The sequence below is a fragment of the Pinus tabuliformis genome, chromosome 5_2 (genome assembly GCF_031772625.1).
Source record: "Pinus tabuliformis cultivar Carrire ecotype Pingquan chromosome 5_2, CPIR1, whole genome shotgun sequence".
Taxonomy (NCBI): Eukaryota; Viridiplantae; Streptophyta; class Pinopsida; order Pinales; family Pinaceae; genus Pinus; species Pinus tabuliformis.
The window spans coordinates 435,584,493-435,608,208 of NC_142306.1; positions in this window are offsets into that span (position 1 = coordinate 435,584,493).

Consider the following 23,716-nt stretch of genomic DNA (forward strand, 5'->3'; position numbering starts at 1 on the left):
TACCGATACACCATATATCTGCTTTATGTAACACAAGGTCGTTGACCCTCTTTTGTTCCCGTTTTAATTCCTATATACACTTTATTTTGTCTATATTCTATGTTTTAATGTGCAATTCCCTCATTATTGTGAGTCTCCTTTCTTTTCTGGCTTGCTTCCCATACACTTCTTTTTGTTAGGATTCAAAGAATTTATTTACTTCTACTTTTTCCTCCTTCATTAGAGTCTTGGTCAACATCCAATATGTGTGAGGAGATAGTTTATACCAATCTAATGACTACTTTCTCATTGTATACAGTGTAACAACTAAATATTTTTTATTTTGGTACCAACAATATCTTTTAATCCTTTTTATACTTGCCTCCATCCCTAATAATACTTACTAAATACTTATGATTATTAATCATATAAATTACATATTGAAATATATAATTTTTTTTGAGAAAACTAACAAAAGGATCTTGCAACTAATAAACAGGTAGGCATCATGCAAATAACCCTAAACTTTTTAGGGTGATTTCATATGCAACACCCTTCCTATTTTCTTAAACAAAGCTATCTTATATTTTTAATTGTTTAACAATATGGAAACACTGCTTTACTTTATTCATACATGTATATGTCTCCTGATTTTTTTATGCATATACCTCCTCATTGTTACATATGATGGAATTTTATCTTTGCTTACTATTCAATAGTGATAGAATATGATTTACTAGTTAGCATGTGTTATCAAAGAAATCTTCCAAACAACTCTTTGCTTCCCTAGGTGTACAACATGTTAGTTTTGTAGGTAATAATTTCCATCAATATTTTATATATTAATTTACACTTGGGTATTTATTTTAATTAGTTTTATTATTGTCAATTCCTAATTGGTGATTTCTGCCCTGAATTTTGTACTACTTTAAAACAACATAGTAAATATGGACCAAAGTTTCTCACCTAATTGTACCCATATCCCAAGATTTAGTTTATTTAAGGGTGAAACATTTGGTCCTGTAGGTGAAGTTGCCACAAAAGTTGTTACTATTTTTTCCTTAAATAGGCCAAAATGCTAAACCCTTTTTCTTTGATACCACTTGTAACATCCCTCTTTGAACACGTTGATTTTTTTTTAAGTTTTGTATGAGACATCATGGATACATGTCATAAGTTCATTGCTTTTATTTATTTTTAAAATTAAAGGTTATTAACCCATTATCATATGAGTAATTTATTAACCCATTCTTTGCCTCTCCATGTATGATTGTTTATATTACCGACCAGTCATGCATATATGTATGGTAACATAAATTTCTCTTGTCCCACTGGAAGCAATAACTTTTAAATATGGAATGTATTGTTAATGGAAATATGTATGGTAGTGTATAAAATTAGGGTATTAATGTTTAAATAATTAAAGTCACCGTTAAACATATTACAATATTATATATGTTCTATAAGTCCACTGGCATCCATATTATTCACCGCCAATATTTCAAGAAACTGGGTTGTCGCGCATAAGTGTTTCTAACATCTTGGGATGTGCCCCATCCATGTGACAACCAATTTATCCCACATCCAAATTAAGATTGTAATTGATGGTGGGGGATGGATTGGGTTAGTTGAGGCAACTATCCCTCCTCCATCTCACCCAGTCTGAGCTCATTCTACTCCTCTATTTCTCTAGTGAGGCTTTGTAACTCTCTTACACAGGTTAGTTTATCGTTTTACTACTAATAATTTTGTTGTTCCGCTAATTTACTACTACTCGAGGTAGGGGTTCCTATATTAAAAAAAAATTCCTTGAATGGAAATTTTATGCCTATAAGTTAGTTAGCCACTCACCTCCTGCAAGTATTATATATGTATTGGTCGATATCTTTGCTTATTTTCATTTAATGCTAAATGCAAGAGCTTTCTCCTTCCCAGGTGGGTGGTTGGCTTCTTTCAACACAGTCACTAGGTTTTGAAGAAGCATTGTGCCCCTACAACATTGCCTCTCTCTTCGAGTACCAACGATTTGTCGATAGAGGTGACCTTTTTAATTGATCTTTTATGCCTTGTATATTTATTGAGTATGAAGGTGAAAATATATTTGTTTCCATCATTTTTTGGCCGTTAGGGTCTTGGTCAACTCTCATCCGTGCCATTAGGATATTGGTGAGGAAATCTTTCACTTGAGAAGTCATAGGCCTAATTTTGGTTAACAGTCTTGCCCAGGTAAGAAGATATTTGATGTCCTTAGTCATTATGGTATGAAAATTCTAGGATTTCTCTCAGTTCAACACTTTTATTTTGTCTTCATGGAAAAGAGCCTCTAGTGAAGCACCTTTGGGCCTCAACTCAGGTTAGGGTTTAACTCTGGATTTCCCTGCTATTAATATGTATGACTATTTTAACCAAATATAACCCACAATTATTTAACCTAACGCTCTCCCTTGTGTTTGTTTGTCTATACTTGTTGCAAGTGAGACCTGACACTGCGCTGTTCCATAATTAATTGAAGGGTTCAATGGTTTCTTAACCAGGTTTCGACCTAACATTATTCCTTTACTTCCCCAGGTACCATAAAATCTTACTAAGCTAGGGTTTCTCTACTAGGGTTTTGAAATTTCTCTTGATATCTGAAAGTCTATGAATGAATTTCCACATCTAGTAATGAACTAGAATGATTGGTTATTTTTATTGTCACACAAAGTTTCATAAGAATCTCAAGTAATTTTGTTTGGAATCTGAGTTGAATGACCTGTTAGAAAATTATATATTATAGAGAAATTGGGCACATAAAAATATTGGAAAAATATAAACACAAAAAACGCATAAAGCAAGAGAGACACAGATATACACGGCTCACCCAATTTGGCCTACGTCCACGGAGAAACAACCAATCCTTTCTTTTATATTATTCACAAAATGAAGAGATACAACCTACAATAGACCCGCTGTAATTCCCTCCTCACTCTCACACAATCTCCTCTCTCTTTCTCGCTCAGAATACACATATGCATCACCGCAATACAATTCCCTCATATATAGCGAGGGGTTGCATTCTAGGGAAAAAAACCCTAAATTAAACATAACTTCTACTGTCATATTTCTGCCTAATGAATGACCCAAATTGACTACAAAATTACAACATTTTACAGGGCAATTTTGCCATCTCCCCCCCTGGACCCCCTGGCGGCTCGTAAAAACAGGCATTTTTTCCATTATGAACTGGAGTCCAATGTGGTGATACCTTTGAATAATGAAGATAATTAGGCTCCACACCCAACATGGCCTACAACTTACACTCCTCTTAGGAGTTGGATATCACAATGGTTGTAAGGTTTCTACATAAGTGTTGAAGTTATTTTGTTTATGAAAGAGAACTATATATATGTTACACAATATTTTTTTCACACCTCCTGTTCACTTCTTTTTCCATATCTTGAAGTGCCAAAATATTCACAACTATGCAGCATATCCATCATGATACACCGACAAAAACCTCCATGAAGAATCAAAGGAAAACTGCCCTCAGTCAATTCTGAAGAAGGTTAACTAAAAACCCACTTTCTAGGGCCAACGCATTTTGCTCCTCTTCCTGCTTGTGCTAATAGGAGGTTGCTCTGCTTTATCCTAGTGCGGGTTTTGATATGAAAACCCATGCTAAAACCTCTTCTGGCAGGGTTTACCAAACTGGAGGAGAAGCTTCATACACTAGAAAATTTGAGTAACGAGTTGGATATTGGTTGTTGTTGATATGGTCAAGCTCTCCCATTTGGACCTCTTGATATTATAATTTTGGGTTTTCCCCTTGATATGTGGACCTTCCTCCGTCTATTTTGGATCCCTAACTCCCTCTCCCTTCCTATAAATCAACTCCCTTCCATCCCCAAATGGTTGGTCATTGATTATTGCATCCCTATGTTGAGATTATGCTTACATGCTACCCATTCTAGCTTGGAGAAGGAGTGCTTGAAGAGTCTTTGCTTGGACTTGGAAATCCACCAAAAGGAGGTCTCCAACATTAAGACATAGGTTGTATGCTTCCCTTTTTAGTTCATTAATATATACATCTGATGTTCAATTTCCATAATTGCGTAAATATTTATGCTTTTAGCTTAATATTCCTTGATCTATTAAGTAGTTTATGTTTGATGTATGCCATATATGCTCTTGTATCTTGCATAGCTATTTGATCTTCCTTGAAGGTACTTGAACGTGAAGAAAAAGTAAGGAGTGAGGCATGGAGCGAAAGATTCAATGTCATCTCCGAAAGGATTGAACGATTATCATCAGAGTGAGGTAGGTTTATCCTTCTCTCTATATTTGTTAAACATAATCTAGGAAAATGTGTGTTAGTTTGTTTAGTTTGTTGCTAGAACCAATCATTGGGCTAGAGGGATCACCTCTATCCGTATAGGGGATTTACCTTAACAACAAAATGGCGACTCCACTAGGAAAGCTATAGCCTCTTCATCCTCTTTTCTCAATTGATCTCTTGATTAGTTTGAACGAACATCGAGTTCTCAGTTAGTTTGAGCTTGTATAGGTCTGCACATTCATTGATTACTGTCTTAGAGTGCTAAGTCTGGATTGTTTTGAAACATTTTTTGTTTTTCCCCATATTCCTCACTCAACACGAGTTTTATTAGTGATAGTTGCACTGGCAACGATTATTTTTATCTATACAGTCGTGTTGAAAACCCTATCTTCCACTATTTACCCGCGCTGAAGAGCAGCATGGGTTTTGCTATGAAAAGTAGCACTGACAACATGAGTTTTGGTATGGAAAGTAGCGTTGATGACCCTGTCAGCATGTGTTTTGCTATATAAAGTAGCTGTGATCCTTGAATGTGATAATTTGCAGGGTTTCTCTGTCAAAATCTAGTGTCTTGGCCCATGAGGTCTTTTCCCATCGTATATGATTTTATTTGTCAGTGTTTTTGATTAACTGACTTGATTAATTTTCAAAATTTGTCTCATTGGATTTCAAGTGAAATCTGATTGAGTTCTAGGGTTTCTAGTCAGTTAGTCATTGCTTCCTGCTTGTTGGTGTCATCAAGATGTTGGTTTTGTTGATTGATTGAATGTTGTTTTCTATGGAAATCATTGACAACATAATTTTGCATTTGTTTTAGGTTGTCTTTCAAAATTTACTTTTCGTGAAAATGCATTAGGTTAGTTTCATTGAAAAATTATTTTTTAAGATTCATCATTGAAAATAGATCACATTTTTTAGTGATTTAAAACTAAATAATGTATTAGGTGCATCAAATATTTCAAAACGAAAAGAAAATCATAATTCATATAAGTGCATCTTAGTAAAGAAAAATCATTTTTCTTTCAAAAAAGTTGCATTTAGGATAGTGAAAAGTGAAAATCATTTTTACTTTTGGCATTGTATTTGGAAGATGAAAGTGAAAATTAGTGAAATGAATTTTTCTTGATGCATTATTGATTGAAATTTCTTCCCTTGATTAGTCTAGCTTTCATTGAAATGAAAGGTTTTACTTTTCTCATATAGTTGCATCTTAGGCATTCACGTGATGTCGCTTTGAGCCAAATTGAAACATAATTCGAGAAAAACATTAAATTTACTCAATTAATCTAAGGATCATTTACAATGTGTTCCAACATCTATAAACCTAGCAGTTGTCATTAACTACCTGCATTTTATACCAGGGCTGAAATCCCGTTCCAGTAGGGAAGTATATAGGAGGTTTTCCAATACTCTCGGGTATATCGAAGGCACTCCAATATGGAGAGTATATGGGAACACTCTCACCGAACGGTTATGCATTAGACAATGCTAACACGGACTTATACTCCCTCTACCATCACATATATATTGGGAGACCCCACTACAGTTATATCCTTTAGTCACAGGTAACTGAGTTAGCCACCTTGTAGACGTGATACAACGAACACAACATTCGGGGAGATGCATCACCATACATTAAGTCCTTGGTTTTGGCTAAGGTGTATATTTTAGTTCACAGATACTTGGTAAACCATCTTGCCTAGCTTAACCCTCTTTTATTTTGTTTGGTTAATTTCCAAAATCAATTAATTGACCACAAAACAACATTATTCTTGTGGAAATACTCCTTAGTATATCTTAGGTTGATACCGATGGCAACATTTCCTTACTTTACCAGTCAAGGAAACCACTCTGATGGGAATGCTGGTCTTTTTCCTTCTTCTGGAAATATTGGTGCTCCCTATATGGAAACATTGTCCCTTCCTAGATTGACCATTGGTCTGCCAGTTTGGTTATTTTTGACCTCAGTGATTCTGAGTGTCCAAACTACTTTTCAACCAAGTTCTCCTCCACCTAAACAACATCAACCTCATGTTGATCCTAAAGTTGACCCCTCGCCTTGTCTGCCTACTTCTTCACCTCATTTTTCCTCTTCACATCGTGAAAGTCTGTATTCTAGTAATGAGGAAGCTAAGAAGAAGAAGAAGAGGATGAAGAAGAAGAAGCAAAATAAGCAAGGGGGAAACCAAGCAGCCATTTCTATGGATGCAATTGATGTAGAAAAATCTTCCAACTAGCCCTAGAAAGTAAAATTCCCTTGCATGTTATGTAAGGGTGACCACCTTCTTAGAAATTGTCCTAGTATTCCCAAAGTCTTAGAAGTGTGGTCCACAGGTTCACATCAACCTTTGTCATCACCCTCTGGAGATCATGCTGGTAATAAACCTTCAACTAGTAATAATAAGATCCATGGGAAAAAGGGAAAAGTAAAATTTCCATCTAAGTTGTGTGAAGGTAATCATCCCATTCACTTTTTTCCTCTTCTGGATGAAGCTTCCAAAGAGTTGTAAAGCCTTACAGCTTCCCGGCCTCATCTTTCGGTTGGTTATCAAAAGCTTTCCCCTGATCCTTTGCTAGTTGATAAAGTGATTGATCGAAAGCAATCTTTGGTCAACCCTAATCTCTCTGAAAGTGAGTCTCGTAAGTCCATTCTCGACCAACCATTGGTTGAGAAAATGGTAGACTTGGCTCCACCTTCAGTTAACCGTACATGTCCGGTAGAGAGTGAACCTCATGTCATGACTATGTTTATGTCATGGGAGATCTTGTCTCTTCTCTCTTTCGTGCGATGTGTTTCTCGCATGAAGGAAGAATTATGATCATTGATCAACATACATTCATTGGTCCTGAATGAAATCCCAATCAACCATCATCCCTAAATGGTTCTTATATGCAAGTGGTATCACCCCCACCATAGGTTAACTATGTGGCCACTTGTTCCATGCCCACATCTACTGATGATCTAGTACATCATGTAGTGGGGGCATTGGACCCTGATTTTTCATTTGGATCACTGGAAATGTATCCATTCTATAGTGTTGTTCTCCCATCCGAGAAAAACTCTTGGAAGCCATGGTCTCTTATAGTCCATGATCAATAGGTCTCTGCGAGTCTAGTTCTTTTACTATGTCAACCTCATTAAAAAATGAAATAGGTCCCCATGAGCACAATTATTTTAGTTGTGTCAAACTCATTAAAAAATGAAACAAGGTGTTGGAGCAGAGTTCCTTTACTTGTGTTAAGCTTGTTAAAAAATGAAACAAAATCCCTTCCAATTTGAGTTTTTGATTAGATCTCGTAAAATCCCAGTAAAGTCTTTCACTTGATCTCATAATTGAACCTTCATTCCATCCACTTGTTAGTAACCAATAATATACTTAGGTGAATGAAATGAAGCTTGGGGGGCATGTAACTCAGATTGAGTCATTATGTCGGGGGCATGTAAACTCATCTCAAGCATAGTTTATATTTGTTTCAAGCTTTGTTGTGGGGAAAAATGCCTATGCAGGATGATCCTATCCACCTAAGGTGTGACAGTGCCTTAGCAACAAACAAAGACAACTATTCTAGTATTCTTCCTTTATGAATTAAGAATGAAGAGAGATGGATGGACTAACTGGTGTCTTCCGTTTGTCCCTCGATCCGGTTTCTCTTCTCTTTGAGAGCTCCCAGCTACTTGCCTTCTCGCTCGCCCAGCTTCAATAGGTTCCTGCAAGATCACAAGAAGAGAACACTACACAAAGACATAGATTCATATTCATAACTAGTTCAGGATTAGAAATAAACTAAACATACTAATGCAATCATACATCAAAGACACATCAGCATATAGGACGAACCAATATAGCTTTATTGATGAATAACAAGGTTCAGGAAGAGATACAACCCAGAGGGCTCCAATCCAGCATCTCCTTCCCGGCAAATGAAATTCCTATCTTCACCTTCCTTCAAAGCATTAAGCACCCAATGATTCCAATCTCAAACCAACAACAATTCTTTGCAATAACAAAATTCCCGCCCCTAGATCTCATGGAGGAGAGATCCATATATAGATGTTTGGAGAGAGGATGAGTCAGCTTGAGATTTGACTAGTGTCCTCTCCCTCTGTCAGTTCTTGCTTCCACTTGGAGGTTCTTGCTTCCACTTGGAGATTGAGAACCTCTTACTCATCACTAGTCGAATTCACTGAGGCAAGTGTCATTGAGGAAGATTCTCGAAGCTTCCAGGGTCTTGACACCTTGTTGAATGAACTTGCCATTTGTCAATTCCCGCTCAGCGCACCCTGGTAGTGCTTCTACCTGCGTTGCAGCACAGGTAGCCAGTGCAGACTTTGCATTTCAGCGCAGACAGCTAGTGGAGCCTCTGAATTGATCCTGAATTGACTTGTTTTTGAGCAGTTTCTGGTGGAGAACTTCTGTGAATTGCTGTGGTTTGTTAGCCTTGTTCCTCTAGGGGTAGGAACAACATGTTTAGGGACTTTGGATCCCTTAGATTATGGACATTTCATGCTTATAGCTGTAAGGCACAAAAATGTCTATAACAGTTGCCCCCTAAAGTATGAGGCCGTTTATCGGGTGAAATGCTTTATCAGGAGGATCCAAAGTTCATCCAATGCTGGGAGGAGACCTGTAATAAGATACAATACAATACATTATTTTTCATACTGCTTTCATGATCTAGCTGAGGCGGGCATTCCCATGCTCAGCTTTATAAATTCATTTTTCTGTACGTAGAACAGACAATTGTCTGATGGTAGACTGATAATTTTGATGAAATTATCATCCTTTGGGTAGGATGATTATCTACTGCAATGATGTACATGTCAATGTCTTTATCTTTCCTGAATATATATCGCAGCCCGGATGGATGAAACTAGATCCGGGGTCTTCAAACTCGTTCGATCTTCACTCTAAGTACAAGTCGATCCATGTGAGAAATGTTCTGAAGTCGAACATGAAAATACATCGCTTGATTACCGGTCAATGAGGTAAACCGTTAACAAGCGCGAGAGGAATCACCGATAATGATAATGACCCTCAAGGTACTGCAGTACAATTCACGTGGTGTGAATAAGGGACTTGTTGTCGAACACCACGCAAAATCTTTCGGTCGAAGGTCATTGATGTATACCTGTCGCCGGAAGTGAGAAACTTGCCATTGAGGCATGCAAGCTTCAAAGTACTGAAGGGGTTGTTCCTAGATCAACTTCTTGGATAATGAGATGATGTCGACAAGAAGCGATCCGTCAAAGGAGGGCCTTAATGAATCCCACATCAGTGACACGGAATGGAGCAAATGATTTTTATGGAGGTGAAAATGATCTGATGACATATGATTCAGGGTGGCGGTCATGAAAGGATGAAGGATAATGTATGGCAGTGGATGGGACACGGTTGACTTCTCTGAACGACTTCTCTTGAACATATGGCGACACTTATGCGATGGATCGGTAGCATTACCCCAAATATGGATGGTATGGTGAGACCATGGTGATGTGACCGGTGAATGAAACAACCCAACCCGATTGTGGTACGGAGGAAAAGTGTCATGTTCAAGAGTGACTTGCTACCATCAAAGTTTTCTTGAGTTTCTCCCAATTTTTCCCTAGTCATTGCTGACCAGTACCTCTTTATTTTTGTCAAGCTTGAGGAGGATAACATATGCTTGTTCTATAACTTGCCCTTCGGGCAAGCCCATCGCTATGTTTTAACGAGCCTAGCGATAGTGAAACTCGTTCTCGTCTAAAGACAAGTTTGTCGCTATTTAATGCATTTAACGAGTCTAATGACAAGGATAACTCGGTCCTTTTCATTTTTAGAGAGTCTGAAAAGGTACGTAAAGTCAACTCCGGAAGTCCTTTTTCGTCATCTAATCCCTTAATTCCGAAAAAGTATAAAACAATATAGAAGGGATGAGTTTTCGATAGTTTTAACGAGCCGAACAAAACAAGCACTCGATCTTTTTGTGCAATAATCCCTCAGGTCCAAAAAGATTAAAATCTAGAGGAGGGATAGCTCTTCCGGTCACTTTATCGAGCTAGAAGGCCAAAACTCGGCAACCTTTTCATATTTTACGAGTCAGATGAAAAGAGCTTAAAGAAGACTCGTCTTTTGAGGAACGAGTGATGAAATGGGTTAGCAGCTGATTCCAGGTAAGGCTTGGAATTTTCCAATCACGGCAATGTCACAAGGATGGCTAAGTGAAATCACTCTTCACAGCTGTTCCTCAAAATGGGTAAACAATCATATGGAGGTGAACGATCGGCCAATGGAAAAGTGGAGGTGACGGTGCAAACACGACCAAGGCTTTAATGGCTGATGATATTACATTCACTGTGGTTATTTACGGGATAGTTCATTTTTTAACGAGCTTAAACGCGGGTTGAAACACTTGCTCGATCTTATGTTTATTTTTTAACGAGCATGAACTATGTGCTAAAACTGCTCGGATCTTGCGTTTATTTTTTAACGAGCATGAACTGTGTGCTAAAACTAATCGATTACCCAGTCATATGATAAGAATGTCTCATTAAGATTCTATTTTTTATGGAGCTTCATCTTACAAAGCTTTGCTCCGAATCCTTTCGTTATGCAAGTTCGGAAACAACTAATCCTACGAGTTTAAAGGGTTAGACCTACAGGTTTAAAGGGAGGACCTAAAAATTTAAAAAATAAATATCCGCCCCTTGCTTGCACTCCAAAAGGTTTGCATGCCCCCAGGCATAAAGTACGATTTCAAGGTTACCCCTTCTTAGTCCAATAAAACATTTGTTTTACCGGGAGAGGCCTACCTCTTTCAGGTTACCCAAATATTGTCTCGTTAATCTTTCAAACAAAACATTTCTTCGGCGGTGTCTACCGAGATAGACAAAGGTGAATGACCTCAGTGCCAAACACGTAGCTTTGACAAGAGAATCTTATTCTAGAATAACCCCTCTTCCTAGACGGACGGGGTACAGACTAGTCATATTCTCCCACGGAAACCTACCCTATACCCAAGGTTTTCCTACCGAAGCAGACCAGGATGCATGCCCCCTAGGTTCTAGCCATATCCTCCCGGATTACTCGCGCTTATCAGGAGGACAGACCATGGGTTGAGACATTTCTTGCGTGAAGAGACCATTTAGGGATGGTATATGACTATTTGCGATGCGTGATCCAGGAAATGAAAGCTGGTCCACGAGCTTAACCACTCTTCCTTCGTGCGGAAAACAAATTACTCTAAAGAGTGAGGAGACGATGGCTCCCATTTTAATATATATAGTCTCGTCCAAGGAGTAGGTTATAATCCAAGGGTCCTTGAACGACCATCACGTTCATTTGAACGGTCTTCCCTTTCAATGTTATGGGCACATTGGGGAGGATCCCTAAAGGTCGACTGGTTCCTTTATCAAAGCCTGTCAGATTTCTCATTTCAGGCAAAAGTGCTGGCGAACCAAGCACTTTCCAAGCAATAGAGGAAAGGATACTCATAGATGCCTCCTCATCAATGATGGTGCCAGCCATTACCATTCTGTATATTTGAACGATAATTCTGAATGGTATGCTTGCTGGCAAATGGGGTCTGCCTAGTTGGTTCCAGTCGAACGAGACAACTAGTTTGCTTGGTTGTGGGACCGAATAGACGGCCGGGTATGACTCTGATGAAGTTCCTTCCTGCGATAAAGGAATGGGCAAATTTCCCCCTTGTTCATCGGAGTCTGTGTTGATGAAGAGAATTTGGATAGTGTCGTCTTTATTCTCTTCTGTGATGGTATCATTCGAAGATAGAACCTCTGAAGGCAAAACCGGGTCAACTTCCGCTTCAACCTTTTGACTTTTGTTAGGTATGGATTCAGACGGTTCATCCTCAATGATAGGTGCTTTGGCTGACCACCTGAGTGGGCCAGCCTGGTTCTCAACTGGTGAAGGACTTGGCAGGAGTTTTTGATATCCAGGAGGAAGTTGCGCTGGTAAAACCCGGCAATCTTCCAAAACTCTTTTAGCCTCGTCTAAGAAGGGACAACGGTGGATGGCATGGTCGCCTTCACACAGTTTGCAGGGAAATCTATCTTTCCCTCTCTGTCGTGCGACTTCATTTTCACTAGTTGACGGTGTGCTGTCAACATGGCTATCAGAGGTTGACGCCACCGAATTGTGCAAACGGGGAGACCAGCCCCTTAGTATCCGAGGGATGCAGGGACAATCTCTGTGGAAGTGGTCTCCCTTGCATATGACACATGGCGATTTAGGCTTAGTCAGTGCGGTGTGTGGATTTTTGTCAGACGACACTTGTTTGCCCCCAGTCGCTTTTGGCTCCTTCTTCTTCTTCTCTTTCTTCTTCTTTTCCTTCTTCTCCTTAGGAACTTGGTTTTTTGCTTTACCAGCTCCGTCAAGCGAAGAGGAAGGAGGAGAGGAAGAATTAGATGAAGTAGAAGGCTGGTGGGCAGCTCTGGTCTAGTCTAACTATTGATTCGACTGTTCAGGAATAGTGGTGTTCTGAACGACATTGGTTGAGAAGAGCTAGACCGGCAAGCCAATTGTCAGTCCTGGAAGCGACAATGTGGCCATGTGGGGCGCACCAACATCTCCCCAAGAGGAGAAGGGACTAGGATTTCCACTAAGGGGAATTCCTTGGTTGGTGTGCTCCATTTTCTCAACCTAAAGATCAACGCAGGAAGAAGGGGTGATTGTTCCGTTTAAAATAAATTTTAATGACGCTTTAGACACAACTTGCTTTTTCAATTTTAAAGAGTCGAGAAAAAGCTAAAGATGATTCTAGTCTCCTTCGATGTTTTAACGAGCCCGAAGTGACAAATGCTCGGATGGACTTTTTCCGTTATAGAGTCTGAAAAAGGCCAAAAGGAACTACTCTGGAGTTCTAAGTAGAGGGTGTGCCAAACTTTTCGCAAAACCGCAGAATACGTTTTAAGGTACGGGCGGTCGATCTTCCTGAATGTTGTGTTCAGTGCATTGCGATCAGTAGGGCAGCCAACACGACTTCCTAAGGATAAAGGTTTTATGCCTATAGGGGTCTCCCAATATATACGCGACGGTACGTGGGAGCACAATCCGTACTGGCGCTATCGTCCCTCAGGAGGAATCACCCACCATTAGCGAGATCGACAGTCACCAGGCTTTACGACGCCGGAACATGTCTCTAGCCTAGACCTCTATGTTGTGCGTTAAGTTACAAAGCGTTGTTAAGTTCATTCAATTTATTTTAGGTTGATATTTTTAGAAATTTGCCTTTTGAGGTTCACCACGAGATGTATGATACAATTCTTAAATGCAGTCTAAAGATGATAAGCAAGTTTTATCTCTCTTTCAACAATGAAAATCCTAGCTACAAAGGGCAAAGAAAGACACCATCTTTTCTCAAAGAGCAATCAGCACACTCTAATGCACTTTTCCTAAATCAAGCATGCAAACTATCAAGATGCAAATGCACAATGAAGGTGTTTGTTTTCCGCTTTCTTAGTATTGATGCCTAAAAAAAAGCTTTTTGTACAACTTTGAGTTTGCTTTTAAATGACAAATACAAACAAGTTTAATTTTTCGAAATCAGAAAGGGTAGAAGAGATTACAACACTTAACGATTTTCGAAATGAATACTTGTTTAGACACTTAAAAGAGACAAACTCAAACCAAAAGCAAAAGTAAATGTACAATCAACTGCAAATAGCCAATGAACTCTCTCCTAAGATCACAATCAACAGATCTGAATCAAGGGCTACAGGATGATTATTTCACTCTTGCTAAGGAAAACTGTAAATGACGCCACAAACACATAAAAACACTCACAGTCTTTTTGTACAAAAGGAGACAGAATTTAAGCAGAGAAAAGGAGTTATCAGACAGGTACCTATGCTGGTTATAGGCTGCAAAAATTAGAGATCAAAACAGGGCCAAACAGAGCAGAGAACCCCAGCTGCACAAGGCCTAACTGGATCAACGCACCCTCAACACAGGGGTTTTGAAATTCAGCGCAGGTAGCCTTCACGGGACCTGCGTTGAAATGCAGAACCTCTTCACAGGGTCTGCGCTGAAGGAGAAATGAGAGTTTCTCACTGGGTTCTGGGTCACAGTTTGCTATTTAATCTACAGTTTCAGGCCAAATCAAAGCAACAAGCAAGGTACAATCAAAGGGATGCTTTGAGGAAGGGCTAAGATCTATCACAAAGGATCATCAAATCATTTGTGAGTCCATTGTTCAGATCATAGACAAATCCAGTGATTGGATCAAAGCAGCAGCTGTCTACTTTGCATCTGAGAATAGCAGATGCAGTTCGATTGTTGCTGTTGAGTCTATGAAACAAACAATGATAGAGACACAAATAAAATGACTAAACAGATCTCCCCAGTGGAGTCGCCAATTTGTTGTGGGGAAAAATGCCTATGTAGGACGATCCTATCCACCTAAGGTGTGACAGTGCCTTAGCAACAAACAGAGACAGTTATTCTAGTATTCTTCCTTTATGAATTAAGAATGAAGAGAGATGGATGGACTAACCGGTGTCTTCCGTTTGTCCCTTCATCCGGTTTCTCTTCTCTTTGAGAGTTCCCAGCTACTTGCCTTCTCGCTCGCCCAGCTTCAACAGGTTCCTGCAAGATCACAAGAAGAGAACACTACACAAAGACATAGATTCATATTCATAACTAGTTCAGGATTAGAAATAAACTAAACATACTAATGAAATCATACATCAAAGACACATCAGCATATAGGACGAACCAATATAGCTTTATTGATGAATAACAAGGTTCAGGAAGAGATACAACCCAGAGGGCTCTAATCCAGCATCTCCTTCCCGGCAAATGAAATTCCTATCTTCACCTTCCTTCAAAGCATTAAGCACCCAATGATTCCAATCTCAAACCAACAACAATTCTTTGCAATAACAAAATTCCCGCCCCTAGATCTCATGGAGGAGAGATCCATATATAGATGTTTGGAGAGAGGATGAGTCAGCTTGAGATCTGACTAGTGTCCTCTCCCTTTGTCAGTTCTTGCTTCCACTTGGAGGTTCTTGCTTCCACTTGGAGATTGAGAACCTCTTACTCATCACTAGTCGAATTCACTGAGGCAAGTGTCATTGAGGAAGATTCTGGAAGCTTCCAGGGTCTTGACACCTTGTTGAATGAACTTGCCATTTGTCAATTCCCGCTCAGCGCAACGTGGTAGTGCTTCTACCTGCGTTGCAGTGCAGGTAGCCAGTGCAGACTTTGCATTTCAGCGCAGACAGCTAGTGGAGCCTCTGAATTGATCCTGAATTGACTTGTTTTTGAGCAGTTTCTGGTGGAGAGCTTCTGTGAATTGTTGTGGTTTGTTAGCCTTGTTCCTCTAGGGGTAGGAACAACATGTTTAGGGACTTTGGATCCCTTAGATTATGGACATTTCATGCTTATAGCTGTAAGGCACAAAAATGTCTATAACAAGCTTGTGTAAAAATGAAATGAAAGCCAAGCATAGTTTGTTTCTATTTTAAGCTTGTGTAAAAATGAAACCAAATCCAAGCATAGATTTTTTTTCTTTCTAGCTTGTGTAAAAATGAAACCAAATCCAAGCATGGTTTTTTCTCATGTTTCAAGCTTGTGAAAAAATGAAACCATCTTATAGTAAACTCAAGCATAGTTTCCCATGTTTCAAGGTTGTGTAAAAATGAAACCATTTCCATTCTTACCTCTCGTGATTTCCATTTTATCAACCTGTTTTTGTCAGATGAACCTTGGTTTTTTCATTCCATCATCACCATCTCTTTGGCCGATCATACCCTTTCACTTGGTTGTTTTACCCCTGAATGGGGAACATCTGCAATGAGTGGTCTTATTAGCTAACCTCTTGACCTTTACATGTTTTGAGCCATTCCATCATGACCATCCTTTTATACCACTCGTTCCTCCTGGTGGAGTCATCTTTCAACTCTTTTGTAACTCTCAAAAAATGAAAAGATTTCCAAGTACTTATCATTTCGAACTCGTTAAAGTAAATTAAATAAAGTCTACTCAGTATAAGTTTAACCCTTTTCTGGACTGAGATACACTATTATACGAAAAAGGAATACCTTAGTCAAACATGGCTAAGAGGTTCTCTTAGATATTGTTTTCTACCTTTCTGGGTTCAAGAGATGATTTACAAAAAGGGACCTTTGGATTTTTCTTTTCCGCTTCTTTTTCAAACTCTCTAAACATGAAAACACATGCTAAGTTTCCCCTCTACCAGACTCGTAAAAATTAAACTACATATGACTTGTCACCATGATGGGAATGAGCTACCTCTTCCTAAGGCTCATTAAACTTACTAGGATGGAGTCATCCGAAGAATGAACTTATACGACAAGCATATGGTATCCACTTCAAGCTTGTGTAAAAATAAAGAAATGTTGGGGGGAAATGAAAGCGAACATATTTTATATTTTTATAAAGGCAACATGTCACTCTTGAACATGACACTCATCTATTACTCATGTTGGGTTTGGGACAACCTCACTTAGTCACTTTCCTTTTTGGGTTTAGGAAATCCATTTTGCCTCTCGTCTGAATATATTGTTTCGTCATCATGACCTCTGATCCTATGTTGAGTCAAATGCTACCAAACTTTGGAGTCATGTCACCGATATGTTCAAGAGAAGTCCTATCTACAGTTATTTACCACTTATACATTATCTGAATTTCTACCACAATCATGGATCACACTTATCTACTCTACTACATCCTTTGTTTCATGTCAATGAAGTGGGATTCATTATGACCCTCATATGACGTATCACTTCCTGACGACTTCAACTCATTATATGAAAAGATGATTTAGAAACTCCCTTCCAGTACCTTAGAGCTTGCATGCCTCAATGGAAATTTCTTTTCATTCGATGATAGGTTTACATCATTGAACTTCTATCAGATGATTCCAAGGGTGTTCGACTTCAACTTCATTATTCACATTCATGGATTGTGCTGATTGTACCTTTGAGAGCCATTGTCATTATTGGTGGTTTCTCTCATACCTATTAACAATTTACATCATTGAACGGTAATCCAGTGGTTTTCTATCATGTTTGACATCGATACATCTATTCAAATGTTATAATTTTTACATTGATCGGGTCGAGACGGAGTGCAAGACCGTGAATTTTGTTTGATAAAATACATGTTGTGAGGAGTTATTGAGTATTCATAATTGTATACATGATCCTTTTCATATGGATGGTTACGTCCATGCCATGGATCCATACATATGATCCTTTCATATAGATGGTTGCATCCATGCCGTGGATCCATACATATGATCCTTTCTAGTTAGATGGTTGTGCCCATGCCATGGATTCATGTATTGTTATATCCCTATTAATGTATCGCTAGGAATGTTTATTACAGATGTCAGATATGTATATGCTTTATTTGCAGGTCTCTTGACAATGTTGTTCTGGTCCTTGCATTAACTTGTAAGCATCTCAGGCATCACTTCCCATTATGCCTTCATGCTTTAGAGGGCATTTGTTACACAATATTTTGTCACACCTCATGTTCACTTCTTGTTCCATATCATAAACATTAGGGGAGTATTGAGGTCTAAAATGGGTCTCCAAAAGAAATTATAAAATAATAGTTGAAATAATAAAATAATAGTGGAAATAATAAAATAAGATCTTATTACATCATCAAATTTTGGAGGGTAAAAGGAAAAACTATTCTTTCAACTCGTATTTTCAACTTATCTCCCTATGGGTTTACTCAAATTTCGAGGGTAAACACTCGTTGGATGCATAATTTGATTCCTCATCCAAGGAGTACCCATGTTTCATACTTTCGATGGACCCTTCTACATGAAATTGAGAAATACATGAAAAACGTGATTGCAATCATGTTTTTTCATGTATTTCTCATTTTTCGTGTAGCATGATCAATCAAAATCATGCAACATGGGTACTCCTTGGATGAGGAATTAAATTTTCCATCCATCGAGTACTTCTGCTCGAAATTTGAGTAAAACCTTAGGGAGATAAGTTTAACATATGAGTTGAAAAAGTAGTTTTATTATTTTATTATTTTTTAATCTTTTTACCTTTTTACTCCAAAAATGGTGAATCATCCCCCATGGTTGACATCATCATCTTGAATCCTATAAGTTATTAGAAAGTTTATTTTGGTTGTACATTTTCTTAGGAGGACCATTTTAGACCTCAAACTTCCCCTAATGGTGCCAAAACATTGAGAATTGTGCAACATATCCATCATGATACACAGACAAAAACCTCCCTGAAGAATCAAAGGAAAATTTCCCTGAGTCAATTGTGAAGAAGGTTAACTAAAAACCTAATTTTTAGGGCCAATGCATTTTACTCCACTACCTACCCATGCTAATGGCAGGTTGCTCTACTTTACCCTAGCTCTGCCCGCGAGGGCTTTGATATGAAAACCTGCACTGAACCTCTTCTGGCAGGTTTTCTGTAGAGGAGAAGCTTCATACACTAGAAACTTCGAGAACATTGACCTGGGTATTTATTGTTGTTGATATGGCTGAGCTCTCCCATTTGAACCTCTTGATATTATCATTATGGGTTTCCCCCTTGAGATGTGGACCTTCCTCCCTATTTTGTGGATCCCTAGCTTGCTCTCCCTTCCTATAAATCAACTTCCTTCGATCCTCAAAATGGTTGGTCATTGATTAATCCATCACTGTGCTTAGATTATGCTTACATGCTACCCATTCTAGCTTGGAGAATGAGTGCTTGAAGAGTCTTTTCTTGGAATTGGAAATCCTCCAAAAGATGATCTCCAACATCAAGGGATAGGTCATATGCTTCCCTTTTTAGCTCATTAATATATACATCTGATGTTCACTTTCCATAATTGCATAAATATTTATGCTTTTAGATTAATATTCCTTGATCTATTAAGTAGGTTATGTTTGATGTATGCCGAATATGCTCTTGTATCTTGCATAGCTCTTTGATGTTCCTTGCAGGTACTCCGACATGAAGAAAAAGTAAGGAGTGAGGCCTAGAGCGAAAGATTCAAAGCCATCTCCAAAGGATTGAGTGATTATAATCAGAGCAAGGTGGGTTTCTCCTTCTCTCTACATTTGTTAAACATTGTGTTGCACGGGTACCCGCACCTAAGGGTGGGGTTCTCGAACCCGTCCCGGGTTCCCGCACCCAAGTACCGGATTCGAGTATGGGTTCTTCCCAGACGAACCCAGAAGAACCGGGTTCTTCAAAAAAAAAATTGGGTTCTTTTCCTTTAACAGGTTCTTGGGTTCTTCGGGTTCTTCAGGTTCTTTGGGTTGGGTTCCTTGGGTTCTTCGGGTTCTTTGGGTTCTTCATAAAAAAACTATATTAAAAATATAATTAATAATATATAGTTGGATTGAGGTTAAGAACAAAGTGCATACATTTGTTGTAGGAGATAGATCACACCCACAGACAGAGGAGATCTATGCAGAATTGTAGTGACTGACAGGGTTGATGAAGGAAGCAGGGGATGTACATGATGTACACTATATGTTGCATGATAAGAAACAGGAGCAGGTGGTAGTGATCATCACATGATGTGCAATAGGAGCGGTGGGAATCTGCATTGTTTTACAAGAGGAAGAATCTTATATTTTGTTTGTGCTTTTCAGCAAGTTGTAAAGATCACTGAAGTCTCATCAAAAGTGCAAGAAGTTCATATTTCGTAATTGCCACTATTCTGCCAAGTTCATAAATGAGGTCAGCATGCAGGAAACCGTCCTGAGTGATTTAATACCATTCATTATTTCCTCAACTCTATTTTTTGGGGATTTATATTGAGACTTAAGTAAAATAAGTTAGCTGGAAGTGCTATATTATTCTGTTGGTGTCTCTACAAAGGGAGTGGAGGTTTGAGGACTGTTCACTGTTTTCATGTATCATGCCAAAGGCTATATCTCCCTAGGGAATTTCTCAAGGACAAGAACCCATACAACAAGTTTGAAGTAGCATGGGTATTTTCAAAATTTTTAGGTTGAAGTTACATCAAGATATTCAAGTGAACAAAAGATGTGGGTGGACTGTCGACCTCCTTGGATATATGATTGCAGACAGCTTGTCTGGGCAGAATAGGGATCGGGCTTCAGTTAGAGACCTTTTTTTTTCCTTGGAGCTTCAGGTAATGACTTATAAATAGCAGTAAAGGCATTTTCAGAGACACTCTTGTTCTATTTTTGGTCATGATGAGAAGTGTTGAAATTCAAATCTCACATAAATACATATAATATGTAGATGTATGCACACAAATCGATGCATACACATAGACAGACAATAATGGACATAGAGAGAACAAACATTAATGGACATAGAGAGATGCACACAAGAATTATAGTTTATAGTTGAAATGTATTATTCCATATGCTGGCTTGACAAAAGACGCTTGCCAGCAAGCTGTATAATTGACTTTGTACTGATTTCATGTGTTTCATTTTTGGATGAAAATATGGTGCAGCTCTAAATTGAATAAGTTAATTGCATCAAGCAACAGATGTTATGATTGTCTGTATAAAACAACAGTTAATATCTTCACTCTTTTTTATGGTAGCTAATACTGGGGACTTGTGTTTGAGGGTCAAACAGGTAATGTAACAATTGAGAAAGGTCTGAAATTATGTTGGATTTGGAAAATTTGAAAATAAAATGAAAGATAAGCATAGGAAGAGAAATTGGAAGCATGGAAAAGGATGGACATTATAGCAGTGTGATCAGACAAACAATGATGCCTGCAATGTTAATATGGAAATATAGAGTTAGGGAACAAGTTTGACCTGCAAAACTGTATTTGATAGGATGCTTGCATGGTATGCAGTTTTGTGGAACTCAATGACAACAGGATATGCTGACCACAATTTTTGCATGGATGGTTTCCAATTTGTGGCAGAATTCTTTGGTTTGGCATAAATCCAAACTAGGTGATATTCACTATTATTCTGAAGGCATGTGCCAGACTGCCATCAGATGAAAATGGTAAGCACGTCCATTTATGCATTATCAGAATGGGTTTGGAAAAATATACAAATTCAAATTTCATATATATTATTAATTATATTTTTTCAATTTTAATATATTTCATATATATTATTAGTTATATATATATATGAAATATTAATTAATAATATGCATGTTTAAATGATTATCATTAAAGTTTTCTTGTTTAAAATTTAAAGTTGAAAAAATAAAAAAATTCAAATTTCATATATATTATTAATTATAAATTTATAATTTATAATTTATAAAATATAATTATTAAAATTTAATATTATTATATTACCCGATGAACCCACGCACCCTGTTTCCGAAAATACCGTCCCCGTCCCAGTCCCCGTCCCCGCACCCACGTTTCTTGGCAACCGAGGTTAAACATAAGCTAGGAAAGTGTATGTTAGTTAGTTTAGTTTGTTGCTAGACGCACTAATTGGGATAGAGGGATCAGATTTGTGTGCAGAGGGGATTTACCTTCAAAACAATATACTATGCTCTAAATCCCTTTTAAATGGAATGATGATTATTGTTTTCCTTCATCTTCGATGACGAGTTCATAATTTTTTTCTTTCTGAGGTAATTAGCTTGGGGATTTTGTTTGCAACTCTGTATGATTTACCATTGGAAATTGATGGAAAATGGTTGACCTGTTCTATACAATTTTCATAAAGGGTTTCAAATTGTATCATATATGTATTGTGATATACACAAAGTATTTTTGTTCTTGTATGGTTTTATAACCAATAATTTTAGTTCAAAGATATTATAAGGGTTCCATAGGATTAATTTATTTTCTTATTTGGAGAATGATGGTTGTTCGACATGGACAATTATTGGTTGTTATCATATGGATTCCTTATATAAGGAATGCTTTTAGTATATTCTCATTTTTTTAAAGTTATAATTCGGAATTAAGGACTTTTCTTAGGCTACTCATAACCTTGGCTTGGCACAGGAACTAACTCAAAATTCCCTAGAGGACGATGTCCTAGTTTTTTTCATGTTTAACCTCTTATTATTATTATTTTTGACCTTTTGTGCCATACTTTACTATTTCAATCCAAAAACCTATACTTTATAATGTAGACACAATAGTTCAAGTGTGATTCAGAGTGTAAGCCTAATTTCATTCATAACAGTATAGTCACAATTCTAATTTTTAAACAATATAAACATATTTCAGTCCTCCAAAAGGCTAAAGTAATAGCTTCCATTTATGGAACAAAAATAACTAACAAAAAGTAGCTTTTCTTAATACTTATCTATTTCTTTCTCTAGCCATCCATAAACCATAGGGTGTACAATTCTCCTCCTAACCTATGAGAATCAGTACCTCTACTCAAACCGCCCCGAGCCAACTTCATATCTAGAACAATTTCATATCGAGAGCCTTCATAGTTTCACCCAAGACTACTTGGTCCCAGCTAGCTAGAGTCTAAGGCCTTTATTCTGACCACTTAGGCTTCAATTGGAGTTCCACTAGCCAACCAACTCAAGAGCTCTATGTCCGAGCAACGCCCTACCTCCCTTTGTAGTATCATGCAAGATGGTTTAGTCTTATAGTCTCTTCTCCTAAAGGTTTCCTTAGGTGGTTTCTTTCCTTCCCCCTCTTGAATTCCTTTTCCCATCTCAGATGTTTTATCTCTAGAGAGAAAAGAAGGAAATTGCCTCTGCCCATAACTATATTCAATTGTTCTAGAATATGAAATTCACTATAGCATTATTTTCCCCATAATTTATGGCTGACTATTTAAATTACTTTTATTAATAAAAATGAACATTTATGTTACCCCCGCCATGGGTGAAAATGACAGGAAGTCTCAATGAAAATAACACTTCAAGTGGCGTTAGGCTCCAACTGAATCGACATGCGTCATCCTCAACCCTAGTGTAGAATATAAAAAATACACTCATGCTTTAGGCTCCCTTCACTCTTTTCTAAGAGCACACCAATATCTGGTTCACCGTGGGTTGCTATTATTATTCAATAAGTGAGACTTCGATTAATTCATGGTCAATTAATGTTGGCACGAGTTGGAAGGATTTGCAAGGTGTCATATGCATGGAGATTAACAAAGGGTTGTTGGCTTGTTGGGCCCTGACCTGGGTTCATAGGTGAATTAGCGAAACAAATTCCAATACTACTGGCCCTTTTGGCAACAGTCCATGGAGCGCCGACTGAGGTCTCACCTGAAGTAGTATGGGAGGGTGCTAGAACTAGGTTTCCACGCCTTGGGGATGTCCGATGGGTTCCAAGTGGTACGCGGTTTTGACCCTGTACGCCATCGCTATGCGCACTTATCAGTAACTCGCAGCTTGTGATGGTGTCTTCGTACAACCCTACTCGGGGGTCGAACAGTGTTATTCCTTAAATCCTTATTAGTAACTCGATATTAGTTGATTAAATTAGCTTATCTGTATGCTTTCAGTTATTCTTAACAATATTCACCCTT